The sequence below is a fragment of the Trachemys scripta genome, chromosome 11 (assembly GCF_013100865.1).
Source record: "Trachemys scripta elegans isolate TJP31775 chromosome 11, CAS_Tse_1.0, whole genome shotgun sequence".
In the NCBI taxonomy this organism is placed as follows: Eukaryota; Metazoa; Chordata; order Testudines; family Emydidae; genus Trachemys; species Trachemys scripta.
Genome location: NC_048308.1, coordinates 38,371,679 through 38,379,930, shown reverse-complemented (window position 1 = coordinate 38,379,930; position 8,252 = coordinate 38,371,679). Strand labels below are relative to the sequence as shown.

The following is an 8,252-nucleotide window of genomic DNA, read 5'->3' as shown; positions in this document are numbered from 1 at the left end:
GGGGGGGGCTGTCAGGGGGTGGGGGTGTGGATAAGGGTTGGGGCAGTCAGGGGACAGGTAGGGGGGTAGGGTCCTAGGGGGCCAGTTAGGATGTGGGGAAGGTCTCAGGAGGAGGCAGTCAGGGGACAAGAGGCAGGGAGGCTTAGGGAGGGGGTGGAGTCCTGGGGGGCAGTCAGGGGACAAGGAGTGGGGGGGAGGGTTGGGGGTTCTGAGGGGGCAGGAAGTGGGAGGGAGTGGAAGGGGCAGGGGCGGGGCTAGGACAGGACGGGGCGGGGCTAGGACAGGGGTGGGGCTAGGACAGGGCTCCTCCCGTCCTCTTTTTTGATTGTTGAAATATGGTAACCCTAGCAGTGGCCCCAACCCCACTGACTCCTGAGCAGGGGCCTAGAGATTGGAAGGAAATGCTGCTTGTGCCCTCTCTTCCTGAGAGGAGGAGGATGCCAGCTGTGGTGGTGGTTTGTGCCATATAGACACTGGCCCACTAGAAACTGCAGTGATACAAACAAAATATCACACATTAGGCCACTACACAGCTGACAGTAATAGCTTTTGACCACTACTGACCCAGGCCAGATACAAACCAGTGAGCTGGAACTGAAAGATGTAGGGTGACCAGACAGCAAATGTGAAAAATTAGGATGGGGGTAGGGGATAATAGGAGCCTATATAAGAAAAAGACCCAAAAAATCGGGACTGTCCCTATAAAATCGGGACATCTGGTCACCCTAGAAAGATGTCATATCCCATTTCTGAGCCCCTGAGCCATCCCAGACCCTGAGTGCATAAATGTTTTAAAAGATAGTCGCTTTAGACCTGTGTTAAGTTTTCATTCTTAGCCAAGATCTCCTTGCCCTGAGAGAACTGCATTTCTTTGGCATCAGGGTTAATGTTTCACTTGACAGGAATTTTTGTTGGCTAGAGTTCAGCTATGCAAACAGGTTTGTGTCAAGACTGAAAGGTTTTCAAACACTAATTTCAAACTTAGCTGAATAAATCTCTGTTCAGAAGTTAAAATACACTCCTAGTTTCCATGTGATTTTCTTATTATTTAAATACATTTCCTTTCATGTAATTATTTTTACAGATTTCAAAATTATTTACAGTAACACCCATTTACATCTCACTTTTTAAATATGATGCTAGATTCCACAAAGTTTATGGTTTGAGATAACTCCCAGTAAAATATAAAAGCCCATTAAAGTCACTCAGGTTAAAATAACCTCTGGTGGGCCATTTAATCCACTGGTTCTCAACCTTTCCAGACTACTGTACCCCTTTCAGGAGTCCAATTTGTCTTGTGTACCCCCCAAGTTTTACCTCACTTAAAAACTACTTGCTTACAAAATCAGACATAAAAATACAAAAAAATGTCACAGCACATTATTACTGAAAAATTGCTTACTTTTTCATTTTTACCATATAATTATAAAATAAATCAATTGGAATATAAATATTGTACTTACATTTCAGTGTATGGTCTATAGAGCAGTATAAACAAGTCATTGTCCATATGAAATTTTAGTTTGTACTGACTTCACTAGTGCTTTTTATGGAGCCTGTTGTAAAACTAGGCAAATATCTAGATGACTAGATGTACTACCTGGAAGACCTGTGTACCCCCAGGGTTATGCGTACCCCAGGTTAGGACCACGGATCTAATCCATCTCCCTCCACTGGGGGCAGGCTGCTTTCATTATGCCTGATCTAATGCCAAAAATGATCTCATCTAGCCTTGTTTATCTTCAGTGACCACAATTCCACAGCTTCCCTTGATCGGTTTGTTTGTATAGTAAAGTTACCTGGTATTAGCTAACCTAAATTTTCCCTGCAGCAGCTTAAATCCATTACTGCATTTATCTTATCTCTGTTGAGTGATATACAAGAAACACTAACCCATGCAAAATGCCTTCTACCCTGCAACCTTATATATGACAAGGATCTGAGATTGAGAAAACACCTGTCACTCAATAAGTCTTGAGTTTCTCCCTGTCAGGTTTTTACCTTGTAAGGTACTTGGAGAAAGACAGGGACTGTCTTTGCTTATACCTTGTATGGGGCACAGTAAGTTATGGGCACCTGGCAAATAATTTGTCACCCCACTATTATACCAGCACACTTTAACCTTTTCTTTCTGGATATTACTGTAAAGAAATGCAATAGAACCTTGGTAATTGCACTAGTGATATGGAGACCCCAGGTGAGTTACTGATTCACAAGATTCAGTAAGTGAACAAGCATAATAGAGTAAGGGTAATGAATCACCGTGGACTTTGTTAATTTATTTTGGCCAGAATGGTTTGGTTTTAATTATCCTGTAATATGTTTTATATTGTTGGGATAAATGAAGGGGGGCAGGTAGCTCCCTTTTATAGGCACCCAGCCACCCAGTTTGCTATAAAATCCCTGTTAGTAGCTGTTCTCTACTTGCTTTACTTGTAAAGGGTTAAAAATTCCATAGGTAAAAGGGAGTGGGCACCTGACCAAAAGAACCAGTGGGAAGGCTAGAACTTTTTAAAATTGGGGAAAAAATTCCCCTTTGTCTGTCTGTGTTGTTCTCCTGGAGAGCAGAGACAGGGCTGGAACTATGCTGTAAAGAGCTTTGGGCCAGGTATGAAAATCATCAGATCATACCTAGAAACTACTCATTTGAAACCCCAGATATGTAAGTAGATCAGGAAATATCTAAGATGACACGATTAGGTTTCTCTCTTATTTCTTTATGGCTTGTGGACTCCTCTGTGCTAAACCCATGTGCTTTTGTTTTGCTTGTAACCTTTAAACTGGACCTCAAGAAGCTATCTTAATGCTTAATCCTTGTAATTGTTTTTTTAAACCTAGCAAAAAGCCTAAGTTTCAGATGTATTTTCTTCCTTTTTATTTTTAATAAAATTTATCTTTTTAAATAACAGGATTAGATGTGTGTGTCTCTAAGAGGTTTGTGCATATGTTGTTTAATTAATTGGTGACAATAGCCGATTCCCTTTGTTTTCTTTCTCAGCTCTTCCCCAGAGGGGGTGTCTGAAAGGGCTTGAGGGTACCCACAGGAAGGAATTCCCAAGTGCACCTTCCTGGATACTCAAAGGGGTTTTTGCACTTGGGTGGTGGCAGCATCTATCCATCCAAGTCAGAGAAAAGCTGTAGCCTTGTGAGTTTAATATAAGCCTGGAGTGGTGACTATTAATTGTTAGAATCCTTGCGGGCCCCCACCTTCTGCGCTTGAAGTGCCAGAGTGGGGAATCAGCCTTGAGAATTGTACTGCAGTCCATTTTATAAAATGCTGAGTTCTCATTGTGGGAACCACAACATTGAACTATAAATCTTAGTGAGAGGGGATGGGATACCAATTTTGTATGCAGATTAGCAGGATTATTGTGTGTGCCTTTTTGGTTGGATCAGTATCATTTTGGACTGATAATCCTCATGTACAAAATCTCTTTCCACTTCATAACATAGGCCACTTGCCATGAGACAGGATAGCTGTGGGGCCTCCAAGAATTGTTCCAACAGAGCTCATCATCAGCTCTGCAGGAAAATTAGAACAAAGTATCATTAAGGGCTTTCAAATAAAGTTTAGTTACACATGCAAATACCTTAAATATATAACAATAATACTTTACATCTGTATCACCATCTATCTGGAGACCTCAGAGCACTTTATAAAAATTCATTATGCCTCACACCACTACCTTCAGATTAGGAAGTATGACTAACTCCATTTTACAGATTAATCTTTCTGTGTGTCAATTTGTCCTTCCCAATGCCACACAGAAAATCAGTGACAAAGCAGGAAACAGAACAGAACAGATTTCCTGACCTCAAAACTTGTTCCTTAAGACAATTAGTTTTTATTGAAAATACAGTTGCATACAGATCTGACCATTCCTCTATTGGCCACGCAGGTGGTTCTGCTTTCCCATTTAGATTCATTACTTAAAGCACAAGCAATTAATATAATTAGAGGAGTAATTTTGCTGGCTGTGCATTTGTATTTCCATGTCCTCCTTTAGAAACGTAGCCTTTCAATCTATTATTTCCCCATCATAAATTTCCTGAAGTTCTTGCAAGTGACAATCACCTTTCAGGTTACGATTTTGCTATTTCTTTAAATAAATGTTGATTCAGCTACACATGCAGCAGCTTGAAATGTCCTCAGAGAAATCAGAGAAGCAAAAAGCTGTCCAAACCACAAAAATCCTGCTAGACAGGCCTGCAATCTCTAATTTGCACTTTTAACCTACAGAAGCACAGCCCTGAGGAATTGAGAGGCAGCTGAATATCATTGTATCATTCCTTTCTTAGGGTGTGGCTACACTTAAAACACTACAGCAGCAGTGCTGCAGCTGTACCACTATAGTACCTCAGTGTAGACACTCACTACAGTGACGGGAGGGGTTCAGATGAAAGATCGTGGAGTCATCATGGATATTTCTCTGAAAACATCTGCTCACTGTGCAGTGGCTGTCAAAAAAGCTAACAACATTAGGAACCATTAGAAAAGAGATAGATAAGACAAAAATTTTCATAATTCCACTATATAAATCCATGATACAACTCCACCTTTGAATACTGTGGGCAGTTCTGGTCACCCCATCTCAAAAAAAAGATATTGAGTTGAAAAAAGTACAGAAAAGGGCAACAAAAATGATTAAATGAATGGAACAGCTTCCATATGAGGAGAGATTAAAAAGAATGAGACTTTTCAGCTTGTTATTTATGTCTTCATAGAAGCACAAGAACTAGGTGTCACACAATTAAATTAACAGGCAGCAGGTTTAAAACAAACAAAAGGACATACTTCTTCACACAATGCACAGTCACCCTGTGAAACTCATTGTCAGGGGAGGTTGTGAAGGCCAAAACTATAATGGGGTTCAAAAAAGACCTAGATAAGTTCATGGAGCATAGGTCAATCAATGGCTATTAGTCAAGATGTTCAGGGATGCAACTCCATGCTCTGGGTGTCCCTAGCTTCTAATTGCCAAATGTGATAAGTACCTGTTCTGTTCATTCCCTCTGAAGCATCTGGCATTGGCCACTGCCAGAAGACAGGATGCTGGGCTAGATGGACCATTGGTCTAACCCAGTATGGCCATTCTTATGTTCTTAATCCATCTCCCCACAAAAATTCCTATTTTTATGAAAAGTACCATTTGATTTCTAATGCTCACACAGCGCAGACAAGAACCTAGGAAATAAGTCAATCTCAGGGAAGGGGAAAAAATATACTGGTGTTAATTATGCTTCTGACACTTAGTTTGTCTCCTGGAAAAGCCTTTTGTAATGCCACTCATCTAGATATGTACCACATACACAGAGACAGGAGGCAAACACTAGAAAGGTGAAAGACCCCCCAGAAAATCATGTTTCACACAGCCCCACATACAAATCTGTAATTCTTTAAATGTTACTTTAATTGAAAAAGACAAGGATAAACAAAGCTGTATGAATATATTTGTGAAGGGACATGACTTCCAGAATAAGGAAAGAATAATCCTCTCAAAACTTGGAAAGAAGATGCCTTCCACCTTTTTGTTTAAAGAGGAGTTATGTTTTTTCACTACTGAAGCAAGCATTAGGTTAATCTTTGAACTCCTTGGACAAATAAAATTATGGTGGAGTCTGGTCAATGCAGTTCATCACTGCCCCTGTGAGAGTGCTGGGCAGCATCACCTGGGCCAGCACTCTGGTCACTGCAACTCTAATTATTCTAGAGTAGGCCTCATTAACCAGAGCTGTGTCTAACTGATGAATAGGGACAGACTGAAGAGAACTAAGGTAGATGACACAAAGGCACAGGAAGTGAGTGAGAAGGGCGAAGCAGGGGAGAAAGCAAGTGATCTATATCCCCCTCCCCTGCTTTCCTAAGCAACTGAGAGCCCCCTAAGGCTGAATGTGTGTAAGGGTGGTGGAAATAGTAAAAATAAACTCAAGTGTTTTACCAGCAAAAGATCTGAGCCATTTGCAGGCTCAAAAAGAAGGAGCGCCCGCCCTGCCACACCCTCGTTAGTATAAATCATTGTGTAGTTATTCTAATTCAGTGATAAAACACCTACTAAAGTTTGACTCACAGTTTGAGACAAAGGTCACAAGGATATAGCTCTACATTTCCAGCTCACTAGTGCTTGCTTTCTTCCTTACAGTTATGGGAACAAAACTTGTGAGTCATCCTACATTTCTTCAGCCAAACCCATACCACTGGCAGGCCCTAACAGGCTGCAGTTTTTCTGAGGCACCTATGGCTGTAATAATCATGTACTGGCAGGAATTGGATTAAAAGTCTGGAATATGAAGTTAAAAGAAACTGGAAGGACACATTAATTTGGGAGTTTAAATAGTTTAAGTTAAAGAAAAAGCCTCTAAAGCCAAACAGGAAAACAAGCACAGTTATTTAAAAGCTCAGGCTAGAATTTCCGTAGTTCACTAAAGAATTAGACATGGATCTGAGGCAAAACCCTGGATCTGAATAACTCAGAATTTTTGGCAAGTTTTAATTTAGATCCAACTTTTTGTGGCTCAGACCTATCTCTAGTAAGAATGTGATAAGAAGCTTATAGTTATTTACTGAGGTTTATTACTTGATTGTAAAACTTGTTTTGAGATGAAACTATACATACCTGGTCCCAGTTCTGGAGAAAATTTATTCTACATGTTTTCAGCCTAAAATTAGTTTGATCACATTTTAATGGATTTAATTTACTTAGTATAAAACAGTATTTAAACTCTCAAGACCTGCTTCAAAGTCCATTGAAATCATTGACTCCCATTGATGTCAATGGGCTTTGAATCATGTACTCAGTCTATTAATAGAGGATTCTAATCCGTTAGGCTAACATTGGCTAGAACCTTATTTTTGTGATTCGGCAGTCCTGTTATAAATAGTTTATACTAATAAAAAAGGAGATATCAGGTTTGTGCAAAACCAAAAGAAAAGAGAGTCCAAGAGAGGGATATTATGGAGAGAGGAGTGGCTATATCTTATCTAAAATATATTCTGCTAGCAGTTAGGACAGAATGTGAATATCACTTTTAATGTATTTTATAAATGTAAGACTAGCAAGACACTGAAATATAATGGCCTATCACTATAGACCCATGATAATTGCTTTGCTTAAGGATTTATTTTTAACTACGTAACTGATACAATATAGATCCATAATAATTATGTTTACATGTACATATCTTACAATTGATATAATGCACCCAAGCTGACCACTATGTGCTTATACATAAATAGAAGACAGACTAAAACATGGCTAAACTGACACAATGTTGAGTCAAGAGAACTCACAAGTGCTCATACTACAAAACAAAGTTCTAATGCACCTTGCAGGCCATGCCCTCTGATCAATGCAGGCAATAACCTGAGTGAATAAACAGGCATTGTTCTGTACTCCAGAATTCCACAAACAGTCTCTGGCAGAACAATGTGGGAAGTGAATTCTGGGGTTGAGGGATCTCCACAGAAAACACCCTGCCCACATTTTTTCTGATTGGGCGACTCAGGGCATAATTGCTGCTTCCAGCTATTGGGACGGAACATGAGAAATAGGTAACATCTCTAAGATAACCATGACCCAAACCACAAAGAGCTTTATAGATCAAAATCAAAGCCAACAATTTTCATTCAAGCTGTACTTTTTCAGAAGAGTTAGACACACCACCAACTTAAATTAGGTTAAAAGTAGCTCTAAATACCCCATCTACTGTCCCAGGTCCCATGCCAATTGTGTGCTTTTACAATCACCTTTTTATTTCTAAATGTTTTTTCTTTCCCCTACTGCTGTGTGAATGACCACACAAAAACAAAGAAAAGTGATCAAGCCCCTCATCTTTCAATGAGCTCCTTACAGCTGGGCTCTTGACCTGCCCAGAACCCTACTGACACCAGTGAGACTGGAGCTTAAGTAAACAGGGAACTATACTACAGACAGTTTGAGTCTTTGGCAGCACCTCAGGAACCAAAAAACAGATTTGAGGAAATGTGTGTCATGGTAATCTTAGGGATTAGCTATAGCAATAGCAGGTAAAAACACTTTTAGATAGAAGTGTGATTTCTTCTTTTTTAAGTTGACCATGTCCTTTCAGTATCATGTGTATGCTGTGAAATCACAAACATTCCATTTTATCTTTATGATGTATCTATAACAGAATTCATACTTAATACACAAATCTTAATGAGTTCAATGACTTGACATTAAATCCAGGAGTACCTCAAACCAAAATAAAAGCTGGGAAATGTGCAGATAATACTG

The 8,252-nt window shown here is 39.8% G+C and overlaps 1 long non-coding RNA gene across 2 annotated transcripts in view; it reads right to left on the bottom strand.

The window, feature by feature from the left end:
- The window catches only part of LOC117885092, a 74,918-nt gene extending 73,226 nt beyond the window's left edge, over window positions 1–1,692 (bottom strand). For both annotated transcript variants that reach the window (XR_004647709.1, XR_004647708.1), the window contains exon 1: window positions 1,464–1,692. This is a non-coding gene — a long non-coding RNA (uncharacterized LOC117885092). The remainder of the gene's footprint in view (window positions 1–1,463) is intronic.
- Between the last annotated feature and the right edge of the window lie 6,560 nt (window positions 1,693–8,252).